At 37.0% G+C, this 15,727-nt stretch overlaps 1 protein-coding gene across 2 annotated transcripts in view; it reads left to right on the top strand.

The window, feature by feature from the left end:
• The window catches only part of EXOC6B (exocyst complex component 6B), a 588,554-nt gene that overhangs the window by 529,704 nt on the left and 43,123 nt on the right, over positions 1 to 15,727 (top strand). The window lies entirely within an intron of this gene.

Raw genomic sequence — 15,727 nt, forward strand, 5'->3', positions numbered from 1 at the left:
CTCAGCTCTCCCACCCACTTTGATGAGACAGGAAGGCTAGAGTATTTTCCTTCCCCCATATGGAAGGCTGGAACAGTCTGGAGCTGAGTATTTCCCTTCTCCAGGTTTGTTGGGCTCTGGTAAAACCCATTTAGCCTCTTGTAAAATAGTTTTTGTTGAGAGCAAACCTTGTTAAGAACAGAATGCTCTGGGCATGTTTCAAAATGACTGCTGAAAATAGGTACAGGGTTTCTTTTTGGAGTGATGAAAATTTTATAAAAGTGATTATGGTGCAGGTTTCACAATTCTGTGGACATCCTAAAGACTGTTGAGTTGTACACTTTAAGTGGGTGAATTATATAGTATATGAATTGTATCTTAGCTAAACTGTTTTAAAAAAAAAAAGCAAATGCTTCTCTAAGTCCAAAAGAGAGAGAAATTTTTGTTTCCTTCTTTCTTTGGCCTTGGCTCTCTCCTGCCTCTTCTCCACCCACACTTCAAGTCAGTAGCCTCCAAGGAGCACTCAGTTTACAGCCCCTGCTGCCACAATGTCAGACTCTGTAGAAATATGTTATACAGAACAGAAATCAAAAAATCATAGTATGTGAAGTTCGACACAAACTGGCAATTACACAGAGATTCAGAGGTCAGGCAGGGGGCGAGGGTAAGGAGAAGGACAAAGTTGACTCTGGAACATGTTTAACTTCTCTTTGCCATGTAGCTTGCTTTAGTCAGCTCGAGGCTTTACTTCATTTATAGTCAATTTTCCAGTTTTCTGTATGTTTTGTTCATAATCTATGTGTTGGGTTCTTTACATATTTTTATTATGCATATCTATGGATTCTTTGTTCCCCTTGTAGTATTTGCCCTCTTTTTCTATCAAACATATTTGACTTGAAATTTACATATGTAATTTTAAACTTCCTGATTATATTCTCAGAGAGAAAAGTGTATTTGGCCAATGATAAAAATCATTGATCAGAAGTAAAGAAGACAGCATCCGGATTACCAGATACCTGTCACACAGCACGCCACTTTCCTAGCTTGGACAAACACCCAAATACCCTTAGTGATATATCAAACTTTAGGAGTTAAACAGTTTACATTCCACTGCCTAACATAATGCCTGACCCCTCATATGTGCTCCATAGATATTTATAAACGAGTGAATCAATGAATGAACTCCGAGGATAGCCTCTACCTAGCACTGGCGCTTCCAGTCTCTTTTGTTCTCCATGGGCCACTACGCCTTTTTCTTTTCCAGCCTGCCTTTCCACCTTGAAGTCTCAGGAAGTATTGACTCTATTTAGAGTTTATAGCCATGTCATCTTTCTATCTAGCAAGTTGAAAATCATTCTAGAAGAAAAGAAAAACATGACTACTACTCTTCTGTGTTTAAATATGGGACTAGTAATTTGCTTTCAAGAGTGATCAGAGGTGGCATTGACTTTGCCAAAGAGCAATTGAATCACCTGAAATTGTGTGGGAGAAATTGAGACTGCTCATGGTCCCTGAATTGTGATGTCCCTCTTTGCTTGCAATCCTACTATTTATCTGCTTGCACTAGATCTGGCTAAATGACAGTTAAGTCAAAAGTTGCCAGAAAATAACCACATCTTTCAAGACTCTTCTGCTGAGTCACAGAAATCCCAGCCACCTTGCCTGCGGAATAGCATTGCTAATTGATTGAGTCATCATTGGCCAACATGTCAAAACAATTCAGAGACAGGGATAATGCTGGTATGAAGGTTCCAGGGGATTCTGCAGAACCTAAGAATACTTGAATTTATGGGTAGCTATCTTGCAGGAAAGCGTGTTGAAAGTTACATTGTATTTGAAAACCAAATATTTAGTGATTTTGAAAGTCTAAATTCAAGACAGCACCAACAAGTTAGTGCCAGGATGTGATTTACTTCCCTTTGCCCTCAGAATAGTGTATCCAGAAGGTTATTTTCTAAGCTCAGAGTAAACCAGGATTCTGAATGTTTCAAACCGTTTAATCTCCTCTTGTGTATGTAGTGGCCTAATATTACAGCCCTGTTCTCCAACTGCCATGTGCCTGCAAGCATAAATCAATACCCACTCAGCTGGTAAGCAGGCAGTGTTACTGAAGGGATTATGTACTTTGATTTGCCAAGAGGCTGCCTGATCTGGTCAGGAGAGGAGCATTCTCAGTCCATTTTGGTTCAGCTCAAGAATCTAAGGGAAGTAAATTAACTCTTGTAGTCATCAGTTTTTGTTTCCATAAAATGTGAGTAGGGATCCTTTCTTCTCAGGAATGGTCAGAATGATTAATACAGCATTTGTCAGGTGCTTTAATCTCTGTCGTCAACTGACATCTGTTGAGCACTTTTGTATGGCTGTATTAGCCTTTAAGGGTTTACAGTCCTCTTGAAGGGGAAGCAAAATATATTTATAAAAAGATAAGCCACAATACAAAGGGGCGTACGATAAATGCCAAATAAGTAGTACAAGCAATGGAAAGGAGGTGATGGTAGAGGCTGCAATGGTATGGAAAGGATGCCTCGAGAGACCAAGGGCCTTAACCATGCAGCGAGGGGGCCGACAAGGACTGCACCGCAGAAAGGAGCACAGCATATCCAAAGAGCATGGCTGGGAAGGAGGGCTAGAATAAAGCCGGTGAAGTGGAATTATTCTCATGTTTTCACTCAGTTTCTAGACAGCACCATTTAGAAGCTATATTGATCAATTCTGCCTGAATTTCCTAGTCCCTTTTGTTGAATAAAGAAAATATAGTTCCACAGTCATGTGATCTTTTGAGATTCTTGGTCCCATTGTAGCTTTTTAAAGGCTATCATATTTAGTAGGGTTTGTTTCCTTGATTATAGAATTAATACATGTTCATTATAGAAAATTTTAAAAATATGGAACATTATAAATTTGAGATAATACTGAGATATTATTTACATAGATTTGTGTCTTGCAATTTCTGCTTAATATTGTCTTATGAGCATCTTCTGATATTATTTAAAACTACATAAACATCATTTTTTATATTCCTTAGGGAATATAATTTTAACTGTTTTTCTGTGGCTAGACATTTAGGTTATTTCCAGTTGTAGCCTACTATAAATAACACCATGATGAACATCCTGTACATATATTTTTGTCTAGATTTTCTGATTATTTCCTTAGGATTGAATCCCAGAAGTAGAATTACTAGGTTAAATGTTGTGAACATTTGTGGCTCCTGATTATATTAACAAGTCGCTTTCTAGAATAGTTTTACCAATATACTCCCATGTATATTACAGGAGAGGGCCCATTTTAATCTCACTATGACCAGTATTAAATATTCTCAGTTTTTAAAAATCTTTGCTAATTTGATAGGCAAAAGGTATCTCATTATTTTAATTTGTATTTCTTTGATTGCTCTTAAGGCTAAACATTCTTTGATATTTATTAGCCATTTATATTTCGTTATCTGTGAACTATCTAATAATGTCTATTGTCTTTTCCCATGTTTCATAGCAGCATTACATTCTTAGCAGTTATAGCTCTTCATATAGTAAAGTTATTGCTCCTTTGTCATTACTGAAGGCATTTTCTCTGGTTTATTTGCCTTTTATTTTTATTTTTTTGATACACTGAAGCTTTAAATTTGTATGCTGTAAAATCTATAACTTTCCTTTGTAATTCCTCTTAATGCTTTTATTCTTCAAAGTCCTTCCACGATCAGAAATAAGAGGCTGGCCCTGTGGCTTAGGGGTTATGTGCGTGCGCTCTGCTACTGGCGGCCCGGGTTTGGATCCCGGGTGTACACCGACGCACCACTTCTCCAGCCATGCTGAGGCCATGTCCCACATACAGCAACTAGAAGGATGTGCAACTATAACATACAACTATCTACTGGCTTTGGGGAAAAAAAGGAGGAGGATTGGCCATAGATGTTAGCTCAGAGCCGGTCTTCCTCAGCAAAAAGAGGAGGATTAGCGTGGATGTTAGCTCAGGGCTGATCTTCCTCACAAAAAAAAAAAAGAAATAAGATTAATACCTCCATTTTTTCTTTATTGTTCCATTTATAAAAATTAGATTGCAAATGCATCTAGAATTTATTTTGGAGAAAGTTCTGAAATAAGTATTTAATTTATTTCCGTCTCATGCAGTTAATTTTCCTAGCACCGTTGTGATTAATCCATTTCCCCAGATTTGGCAATCAGGTCTTTTAAATTTACAGTGTCATTACTAAGTGTGTATGTGTTGTGTTTTCATAAGAAATAGGAAGTTGGGAAAGTTGGGAAAATCTTCCACCATTTTAAATCAAAACTAGATTCTATTTTCAGTGGAAACTTTTAAATCAAACATTCTCAGTGAGTTTGATTTTGTCACATCAATTTTAACTACTTTATTCTTCATGTCTAGCTAGTCTCATTGATGGGAAAAGCATTTTAACTGTTTCTTTATTGAATCTTTTTTTTTTTTTTAACCACTGTTCTCTGACACATACCTTTGTAAGGCCTGTTTATTCACTCTTAGGAATATTTCATTTTTGTTTCTGCTTTCATTCATACTGTTTGTTCCTGAAATGCCCTTTCTAGCCATTTCCCAGCAGTACTTCAATACCCAGATCAAATCCTAATTCTTCCAGGTGGCTTTGTTTGGGCCTCTGAATTCTAGTAGGACTGAAAATTTATACATAACAATTAAGGATTTAAATTCATTTTATCCCATATGTGAATCTTATTTTACCAGATATTGTAACCTTCTTGCAGACACTATTTCTCCTCTTCCTTAGTACCTAACACTAAGAATTTTTTAAAATCTCATTTAAATATATGGATCAGATCGTTAGCTAGAATGTTAGAATGCGGAAGATTCATTGTTGTGTATTTACTACCCTCTGTGCCTGCAACTAATATCAGGGTCACAGAGGTGAAATAAATTACTATACCTATTTGACACAAGAAGGAATTGTAATGCAAAAAGATACAATGATATGCCTTCAATTACTTAAAGACAGCACTCAGAAAAGTCAGACCTCCCAAATTCAGTCTTTTTGTCTTTCTACTAATTCTTCCCTTTCCAAAGTTACTTTGTTCACAAATAATTTTTTTTTAATTTAGCTCATATTTCTCAAAATATTTTCAACAGAACCATAGTTCCATAGCATGCTAATAAATGTCTTGTAGTAAAAAAGTTCCAAAATAAATAAATTTGAAGCACGCTGAACTTCTCAGAACCCTTAATATGGTACTTAGCATAGTGATTCAAACTTATTGCCTGCAGAACTCTTTTTTTCCACAGAGAATCTGTGAACATATTTTGGGAAATAGTGCTGTTCTATTCCTTCCCCCTGCACTCACCCCTTTCTTGCCTGCTTCTTATATTCCTTTTTTGGTTTTCTATCTAGGGTACTTTATACAGTAGGGTGATCCTACCTTTGTAAGATGCTTTGAGATGGGGATGCCTGTCAGAAAGAAACTCCTGTCTTGATATAATTACATCCAGTACCACAAAAGTATCCAAATCTTCACCATTTTAAGTAATGCTGTTAGGTGGCATGTGGTATCTATTTCTCTGAACACAGGCAGCTTTTCTAAAAGAAATACTTTGAGTTAATGTGCCATAATTTACCGATTTGAATCTCTGTTGGGAATTTAGATGGTTTCTCATTTTTGCTATTGCAAGTGACTCTATAATACACATTTTCATGCAGTGTTAACTATAGAAGAATGAAAATGGAACAGATTTTTGAATTTGTGGATCTTCTCTCTCTCTCTTTCTTTCTTTTGTGGGATGCTCTGCAGCCTCCATCGGGGAACTCCCTGCCTTGACTCCCTCTGATAAGTACCTGATTTCTTCCAGGTCTGGAAAGAGATGTCTTGCTTATTGTTATAGACCTTAAATTATTGCACCTAACTTGTCCTGTTGTCATAAAGATTATGGTTTTGTCTCAAATGGCAGACTGATTTTAGTTGCTCAGTTTCTGCCAACTGGAATCTTTCTAGCCTCTTATCTCCACCTGCTTCCCCTTTGCTTCCTAATGCTTCCTCTAAACTCGCACATCACTGACAGATCTTCTTCAAGATGTCCCACCAATACTTCAAATACCGTATGTCCTGAATTAATGCTTTATTTTTTTTCTCCTCTCTTACCTGCTTTTTCCATTTTTCTCCATTCCTTCACCTCATTAATGGCGTAACCACCCAATCAGTCACTCAAACTAAGAAATCTTAGATTTATCCTTGATTCCTCTTTTTCTCCCACTTATTCATTCCCTGGATATAGGGTAAATTATCAAATGATTTCAACTCTGTGTCCTTACCACATCTCAAACCAATTTGTTACTCTGTTATCTCCGCTGTTCCTACCCCAATTGAAACTCTTTCAATTTCTCTCTTCCTCCATTGTTCCTTCAGCGTAGTCCATCCTCCACAGTGGAATAGAATGATCAAATTTATCAACCCCACACTTAGACACCTTTCATCACTTCCCTTTGCCTAAGGGATAAAATCCAAACCTACTTCTCCTGGCTAAAATCCAAATTTACTGACTCCAATTTACCATAACAGCCTCTTTTCTACTTTTTCCCTCTGATCCTGTGCTTCAATCATACTTTCCCCCCAAATGCCTTACTCTTTCATATCTTTGTACCTTTACAAACACTATTCCTCCACCAGCAATACTCTTCTTCTTGGCTTGATGAATAGCATTAGTGAGAAACGTTAGTTATGTAATGCTGAAATGAAGGTATCCCCTTAGCTTTTTTGCCCCACCAAGTTGTTTTTCTGAGTTGAGTGAAATTATAATCTTCCTGGTGAAAGACTGTCTTGTTTAGAAAAAAAAAGAGACACATATTTAAGTTATTTATTTATAATTTTATTGCACTGATTCAAAGAATGTGGTATTTTGGGGGGTTTGCTTTATAGCAAACTTGTGACCAAGTTCTATAAACACCCCACAGGTACTTGAAAAGAATGTGTATTTTCTAGTAAATGAGTGCAAGGTTACATATTCAGTGAATCAAACTTAATAGTTGTGCCATTCATATCTTCTGCATCTTTACTAGTTTTTTAAAATTTGCTCTATCGATTACCAAAAGAAGAGTGTTAAAATCTCCATTATTGTGGTGTGTCAATTTATCCTTATAATAGTGTCTGTTTTTTCTTTGTATAGTTGTATATTTTGAGACTGTGCTATTGGGTATATAAAAGTTTAGAAATTTTATGTCTTGGTGAATTATTCTTTTACCAGTATAGAGTGACCCTCTTTATTTCTAATACTGTTTTTTGTCTTGTAGTCTATACTGAACCTACTTTCTTTCTTTTCTTTTTTTTTTTTTTTTTTTTTAGTATTTGCTCAATATGTCTTTTTCCATTGCTTGACTTTGAACTTTCTGTGTCCTCATGGCTATATTTTAGATTTGTCTCTTACAAGCAGTATATAGTTGGATTCGCCTATTAATAAAATATCTCTATATTAATAAAATAAAATATAGAGAACCTCTATATTTTAACTGATTAATTTAGATCATTGTTATCAGATTTTTATTTTTAACATCTTATTTGTACTATTTACCATACCTTGTCGTTGCCTTTTTGTTTGTTTGTTTTTATCTTTTCCTGACTTGTATTTTTTATATTTTGGTTTTAAAATGTTAACATTACAAATATGAATGTATAGAATGCAGATATTTTGTAAAACTATTTTACACCTGAAATTACTTTCAGTCTTTGACACACATATCAAAGATTATCTTTTTTTGGTTTTATATAGTGGTTGTCAATTCTGCTGCTTCCTATTTACCTGGCAAATATACAATTTGCTTCTGGTTAAGAGGACAGAAAACATACTGTCCCTAATTTCAAAGCTTTTGTTTTTGCTTTTGCCGTTATTTAATTGACTAACATAGATGTCATATTTAATATAAGCACCACCACTTGGCTGTTCACATAACTTGAACACCAGTTCACTGATGTGCCTCATCTACCAACTTAATGAATGAAATTAGTCCCTTCATAGTTACTGCCAGAATGACAGTGCTTTGGTGATGGTATTATGATATAATCAAAGCGAATGTAAAACTTAAATTCACACTTTTTCTTTAAAGCATGACAACCCAAGTAAACCTAGATCAAGAGTTTTTAAAGGGATGTTGGAGAAAAGAAATAATTAAGCAACTCACACATTCAGAGATGCAACTTTACTTTCTGGCAACATCAAACTGTGTGTAGTTCCTTCCATGGATGGTGCTATTTTCCCCTCCATGTCTTTGCTTATGCTACCCGCCTCCATGGCTGGGATGGCCTTCCCCTTTTCCCTCTTGTTTTTTGTTTATTTTTAAATAAAATTTGGGGGAGAGAATTTTAGATTTACAGAAAAGTTGCAAAGATAATACAGAGTTCATGTATGCCCTTCACCCAGCTTCCCCTAACGTTAACATCTTTTATATTACTGTGGTACATTTGTCACAACTGAGAAATTAACATTGGTACATTATTATTAACTAAATTGTAGACTTTATTCAGATTTCACCAGTTTTTCCATTAATGTCCTTTTTCTATTTCAGGATCCGTTCCAGGATACTACATTGCATTTAGTCATCATATCTCCTTAGTCTCTACCTTCTATTTGATTGATTTTTCTAATCTCCTTTCTCATTTTTTCCCTTTAAAAACATTCTATTTCTATTCTTTTATAAGTTACCAACACACTTTATTTCCTAGGATTTGAAGAGATTGTCTCATATGTTGCTGTTGTAGTATAAATTGGTACAACTTCTAAGGAGAGAATATAATGTGCATATCTTTGGATCTGCTCAGTCCTGCAGATTTATATACTTGTACACATGTACCAGGTTATTGAAACTGTTTAATAGGATACTATTGAAGAAGTTTTATATACTGATATGAAATGATGCCCAATACATTATTAAATGGGGGTGGAGGAAGCAAAATCCAAAACAGAGTATTTAATATGTTATGATAAATAGATTTCTTATTCCTGCTATACCAAAGGGTAGATTTGTTTTTTGGTCTGCCCTTTCACTAAGGTTCAACCCTTGAAGAGTCTTGTCTTTACACAGCAATTTCAGTTCTAACCCAGCTCCATACAAGGTTCAAGTCCTTGTCTCCAGTCCCCAGGTAGGCTTGAAAAAGCCAAGCTTCAGACACTTCTCTGCCCTCTCAGACAACCAAATGAATTTTTTGTTTACTACCTGGTTCTGATAATGATTTTTTAAATCAATGTAAAATGTTTCAATTGCTCTACCACCTAGGGATATGAAAATTAAATAAAGAATAATGTATGCAAAGAACTTAGGTAATACCTGACACATAAAGTACTCAATAAACATTAACTATCGTTATTGTTGTTGAGTTTCTTTTTTTGTCTGTTTGTTGTTAGACTTGCTATTGATATTTAGATTGATAGTTATCAAACTTTCTTTACTCATACCTCTGTTTAATGAACATAAAAGTAACATATCCTGTTTAGTATTATTTAAAATTATAAAATAAAGCAATTTTATGTCTAAAAGAAAATAAAAGCAATAGTAATTCTCAATATGCTTTTCAAACCACACATGTATTTGTTTCTTTCCTCTTTTCCTCTGGGAGGAATTCTAATATACTTCTCTCCCCGTAAAAGGATGCTTACACCCTAGTTGCGATCTATTGATTTAGCTTGTTTCCAATTTTATGTAATTTGTTTTCTTTTTTTTTTCCTGAGAATTCTGTAATATATGTTTTCATACATCTAACATTTTTAGTCTATTAAATTATTCCCTTTGGGTAAATTTCTTGAGGTGTAATCGTTATGCCCAAGGGTGGAAATATTTTTGTGATTCTCAATACGTAAGGTAATATTTCTTCCTAAACGATTTGCCATATTATGGTGCTATTTGCAAGGCACGAGTATACTGGTTTTACCAAAACCTTGCAGACATGAAGAGTTAATATTTTAATACATTTGCTAATTCTTAGGTGTAAAACGGCGACTTCTCATTGCTGTAATGTCCATTTCCTTGATTACTAGTGAATGTAAACTAGATGTTTACGTAACATACATTTTTGGTATCTTTCATTATTTTAATGCATATTGCCAGGCATTAATCTAAAAAAATCCTCATTTAGGCTTTTACACTCTGAAAAGATTTGGAGCTTAAACAAACTGAAAAAGGAGAGAAATTAAACTAGAAAGTAGCTATATTTATAAACAAGCAGTCTTGAAACAGAAGACCATTGTGGTAATTGGAATGGTCTGTATCCCAGAATGTCCTGCCTAATAGATGCCAAGCTTACGATCTAGTTGGGAAAAGGCAGTGCAGTGTGTTTACCCCCAAGGTGGTCAGATGAGGCAAATCTGAATTCCTAAGCTCCACAATTACTCTCTACCCCAAAACTTACTATGGCCCATGCCATCTGATTATGTTAAAGATTCTATTTTCCTGAAGTGTTACAAGATTCTTCCTTTTAAAAAACCCAAAAAACAGACATCTACTAGGTCTGAGAACATTTTCTCTTTTTATAAATGTATTTAATAATAAAACAGAAACACATGTTCTTTTTCCAAATACCATGTTAATTCAAAAAAGGCCTTTTCATTAGATGATATATACACAATGGCTAAAGATTACAAAGACAAAAAATTAAATTGTAAACTATACAAGGATGCTTAGGAGAAAACCTTAACAGGGGTCATAATCAGAGATGCGATTCCTCTGCTTGCTCTGTTTGCAATCTAACATTCGTGGAGAATACTGTCTAGGGACAGCCTGAAATGGTTTCATAATCTATAACCACAAAGAGATGACTCAGATCTTTATCTTTTATAAACTGCACTCATAACTTGGTGCCTTACTCACTTTCCCAAAGTGTAAATGTGTTTGGTCCAATGATTTAAAACAAGGTAAGGAATCTTTGTGTTTGGGGTTTTTTTCCCCGCTGCATTTTCTCAATACTGGTCTCTCAGTGGCTATTAGCTCTTGAAATCAGTTAACCCTCATAACTTTATCTGCCTCTGGAGCTCTTTCTACCTTTTTACCAAATTAGAGTAGAGTCTGATGACCAAAGAAAAAACAGCTGTGTTCTTTGGGTGAGATTAGGGGGAGGGGTGTGGGGTGAAGAGGATGGACCTTAGACATACTGAACACAGACGCCATTGCCACCATACATTTTCAGTACTAGTGACTCTCGTAAGCAGCTAGTCTCTGAAGAGAGAGTGAGTGGACTACAAGCCCTCACATGAAAGTAAGTGTGTCCTGTCCTTTTAGTATCTTAGCCGTCAGCCTCACCTTATTGGTTCAGTTACTAAGGAATGATAAGTAAATGAGGGGACCCCTAGCATGAAAGTTCCTGCTGTCCAGTTAGGGTTCAGAGTAGCTTGTGATGAGTGGTTTGAAGTGTTGGGGATATGTTAAGTGATATACACAGCTCTTTGAGCAATGATAACATTTTCCAGGAGAATTACTCGTGTAGCCCAGCCAGCCGCATGACCTGTCTCCCACATAGGCCAGTATCAGATATTTCCTGAGAAAAGTACCAATGCCCCCATAAGGACCCAATTATGAAATATTATCTCACAAAAGGAAAGGTTGCGTGCTCTCCCCAGCCGATAATCAGCTAAGCTTGTAGCCCCGGGCTGTTTGTTTGTTTGCTTTTGAGATTCCATAGCTAGGTACAGTGACACTCAAATATACAATAAGGTGTTTATATTAAAAAATGATTAAGAAGCTTCTTGAGTGAATTGTCCTATAAAAATATAATTATTACATACTTGTTTTTATGTCTACATAAAACTATTTCCCTCCATACTTGATAGGCCTACCTTTCCTTTAGAAAGGTTTCTCTGATAAATCTGGATACATAGATGGCCCTGTGAACTTTTCTCATACACAGCATTTCCCACTGCAGTGAGTAGGTGTTAACCAGCTTGGTATAGCTCTTGCCTCTTTTATTAGATCTGATTCTATTTTTCAGTGGCAATCATAGTATTCCCTATTATTCAAGTGCCTGGAACACACCAGGTAGTGAGTCCGGCCGACAAAAGGATAGAGGTTGTAAATGTTGAAAACAGTCTTCATCCTCTCTGGCTATTCCATTAGCGAATCTCACAGGTTCTGTGAAGCTCTTAATGACTTATCTTATCATTGTGAGTACACTGGCTGTTTCTCAGTTATTCTAGATCTCTGCTCAGTCATCCCTTACCTTTTCCTTCATGTCCCTTGCATTTTCCCAGCTTCACCTTCCCAGCTTGACCCTCTTACCTGGCTGGTTAATCACAAGGGTTTCCCAAAACCAAGGAGAAGACAGATAAAAGAAGTCAGTCACAGAGTACTTATGGTTTTCAGATACATATGTCAATCAAATAGAATGTGTTTTTAAATATCTTCTGGGCACAAACCCTGAGTTGAGTATAGTGACTATTCAAAAGAAGTTAGCCTCTGCCCTCAAGTAATTTAAAAGTAAATTATTCTTAGAGGTCCATTCACTCATTTAATAACTATTTGCTGAGCCTTTGCTCTGTGCCAGGTGCTTGAGATACATCAGTGAACAAAACAGACCAAGATGCCTACCTTATGGAGCTTACAATTTAGGATGGAGGGGTGAGGAAACAGATAATAAGAATAATTAATAAACTATATAGCTGTAGGTAGGTAACAAGTACTGTGGAAAGAGTAAGAAAGTAGAACAAGGGAAAGGGGGTTAGAGTGCGGGGATCTGGAGGGGACAGGTTGTGGTATTAAATAAGATGGGAGCCCTCATTGAGGTAAGATTTAAGCAATGCCTGGAGGGAGATGACATAATTAGTCAGGCAGATATCTGAGAGAAGAGCAGCATTCCAGGTGATGGGAGAGCCATGATCTATCATTTAAAATTTGCGGGGGACCAGCCTGGTGGCATAGTGGTTAAGTTCGCATGCTCCACTTTGGCGGCCCAGGGTTTGCAGGTTCGTATCCCGGGCACGGACCTACGCACTGCTCATCAAGCCATGCTGTGGCGGCATCCCACATATAAAGTAGAGGAAGATGGGCAGAGATGTTAGCTCAGGGTTAACCTTCCTCAGCAAAAAGAGGAAGATTGGCAACAGATGTTAGCTCAGGGCCAATTTTCCTCACCAAAAAATAAATAAATAAAATTTGCAAGCATTTTTAAATTTAGTAATTTGATGTCAATTATTTTATCCTTCATTTTCAGATGAAGAAAGTGAATGTACCAGCTGAATATCATTCCTGGCTTTTTTTTTTTTTTTTTTTTTTTTTGCTGAGGAGGACTGGCCCTGGGCTAACATCCATGCCCATCTTCCTCCACTTTACATGGGAGACCACCACAGCATGGCCTGACAAGCAGTGCATCGGTGTGCGCCCAGTATCCGAACCTGGGCCACCAGCAGTGGAGCGCGCGCACTTAACCACTACGCCACGGGGCCGGCCCCTCACTCCTGGCTTAAAGTGATTTTCAGTTGAGGCAGATTTTAGACAGTGGCCATCATCTTTGTTTCACAGCCTGGGAAAAGTAAAGCACAGAAAGGAAAAGGGAACTAACTTCCTTATAGTCATGAAACTAAGTGATATCGAGCAGGCCACAGTCTTTTAGATTAGCACTATGATAGCATGTCATTGCACAGCTTGTCTTCCATGGGCCTTAGCGATTTCTTTTCTTGTAAAGTAAATTGATGTCAGATATTTTCTTTGATGTGATGTTAAGTTGTCACCAATTTTCCTATGCAATATAACATACTTAAACTTGTTATAACGCAAGTTAAGTGAATTTCAATGAAGAGAGGGAAACTATAGCATGGAGACCCTAGATATAGGTCTGGGTCATTTCTTAGTGGCCGTTGCCACACTGTACATGCTTTGAATGCCCTGGAAGTTATTTGGGAGGTTTTCTTGGAGGTCAGAGTGCCCATCTGGAAGGTCCGTAGGGAGCCTGTTTGTGATATCTCTGCTGCCCCAGGGGCGCATGAGGAGCCAGCCCTCCTCTGGTGTTGTCTCATTGCCTTGGCTGGACAGACAGCAACCGTCTGCTTGGGTTCAAGTGGAGGAGGGCCAGCAGAGAGAGGACTTGCAAGTGGCAAGGCCAGCACCTAGAAGCAGTTTAGAAAGATCTGGGCATATTCCTTAAACCAGCTCAATCCAGTTTATATACTCTCTGGGCCCTGGAAAATATAAGCACTAACAGGTAAATTCACCTCATTTCCACCCATGGATACCTAATGGAGCCTTAACATTAAAAGCTTATTAAAACATTTATGTAACATTTGGAATCTCCAAATCCTTTTACAATTGTTTGTTGGCTAATTAATCTCTGCAGCTTCCCTGGGAAGCAAATTGGTACTTTCATCCCCATTTTAGAGATTAGACACAAATAAGTTAAGTGGCTTACCTGAGGCTGTACTATGAGTCAGGTCCTCAGTAACTCCACAGTACATGAACCAGTATTCAACCGTGGCTCCACCAGCACAAACTCTCTGAACCTTAGTTTTTTCGTATATATGTGAAATACTAATGATCTTTCTCCTACCTATTTCAAAAAATGATTGTGAAAATAAAATATGGCAAACTGAAGTACTATAATGCTGGTTATAATTAGGTAATGGATTAAGGCAGAAGGAAGCAGCAACCTCATTATTTAATATTTAGAGAGTGCTCCTTCTTTGGGGCCAGAGCAAAAAAAGTGAAGAGAGGGATGACCTGTGGCTGACCCTCTAACAAAACTAAATCCTTTCCCTTTTTGACTCAGCTTAGATTAGAGTAGGGAAGAGAAGGAAAACAAAGAGTAAACTAAAGATTAAAAGAATGAGTAATGCTAGAAGGAGAAAAATGAAAGAGGTAAAATTGTGAGTCTTTAGTACTAGTGTAACAATTATAAACTGCTAATCTTGGCATAAGAATCATTGTCTGAACTCAAGCAGTGTTGCAGCATGGAGGGAGAAGCTTAAAATCCGAGAGCGCAGGATGCTTTAGTAGCTGGATTCTGCTGTCTAAGCGATTGGTCTGTGTCCCAGATCTGGTAATGATCTTTCAAGATCATGTAGTCCTGCACTCTCTCCCTCCGCACTCCCCACCTCACTGCCTCCTGCCACTGCCAAAGCCAAGCTTTAAAAAATGAGACCAGTAACTTGGTTGTCAGTATCCACACACTGGCTGACCATTTGATTATTGCAACTGGTGTTCCCTTCAGGCTTCTCTTCTCTAGCCTTAGGGATTCCAGACCAACTCTTTCTTTCAGTTGTTATCATTGGCGAATGCTGGTGCCTCTTGTTGCCTATTGAAAGCAAGGCCCCCAGATACAAGCAACTGCAAGTACAATCAAATTGCTAAAATATTGGTCCTTCTTTCATTCTCTCCAGTTCTTTTTTCTTTGTTCCTTTTTTTTTTTTTTTTTTTTAGTTGGCCATGTAAGAGAAGAATTGAAGGTTTAAGGAAATATAAAAACCAGAGTAAGTAGGAAGGGATAAATGCAAAAGAGGTCCTGGGAACAAATAAAAACTCAGCAAGGTGAGGAACAGTGTTGGAGAATAGTGGACAAATAAATCATTACTAATAAATAAATCACTACTAATGAGGTTAATTTGATAGATTAACGTGATTAGTAATTGTTACAGATATAAACACATACATGAATACATACATATACACGTGTACGCGTACACTCACTCACACACACCATATTCTGAGACCCTTGTTGGGTAGCCTCCTTATTCTGGGTTGTGTCTCTAGAAATTAAGGCAGCATCAAAGAATTCATGCATATGCATGAATGCAAAAACTGTAAAATGTCTTT

The sequence above is a fragment of the Diceros bicornis genome, chromosome 12, assembly GCF_020826845.1.
Source record: "Diceros bicornis minor isolate mBicDic1 chromosome 12, mDicBic1.mat.cur, whole genome shotgun sequence".
In the NCBI taxonomy this organism is placed as follows: Eukaryota; Metazoa; Chordata; class Mammalia; order Perissodactyla; family Rhinocerotidae; genus Diceros; species Diceros bicornis.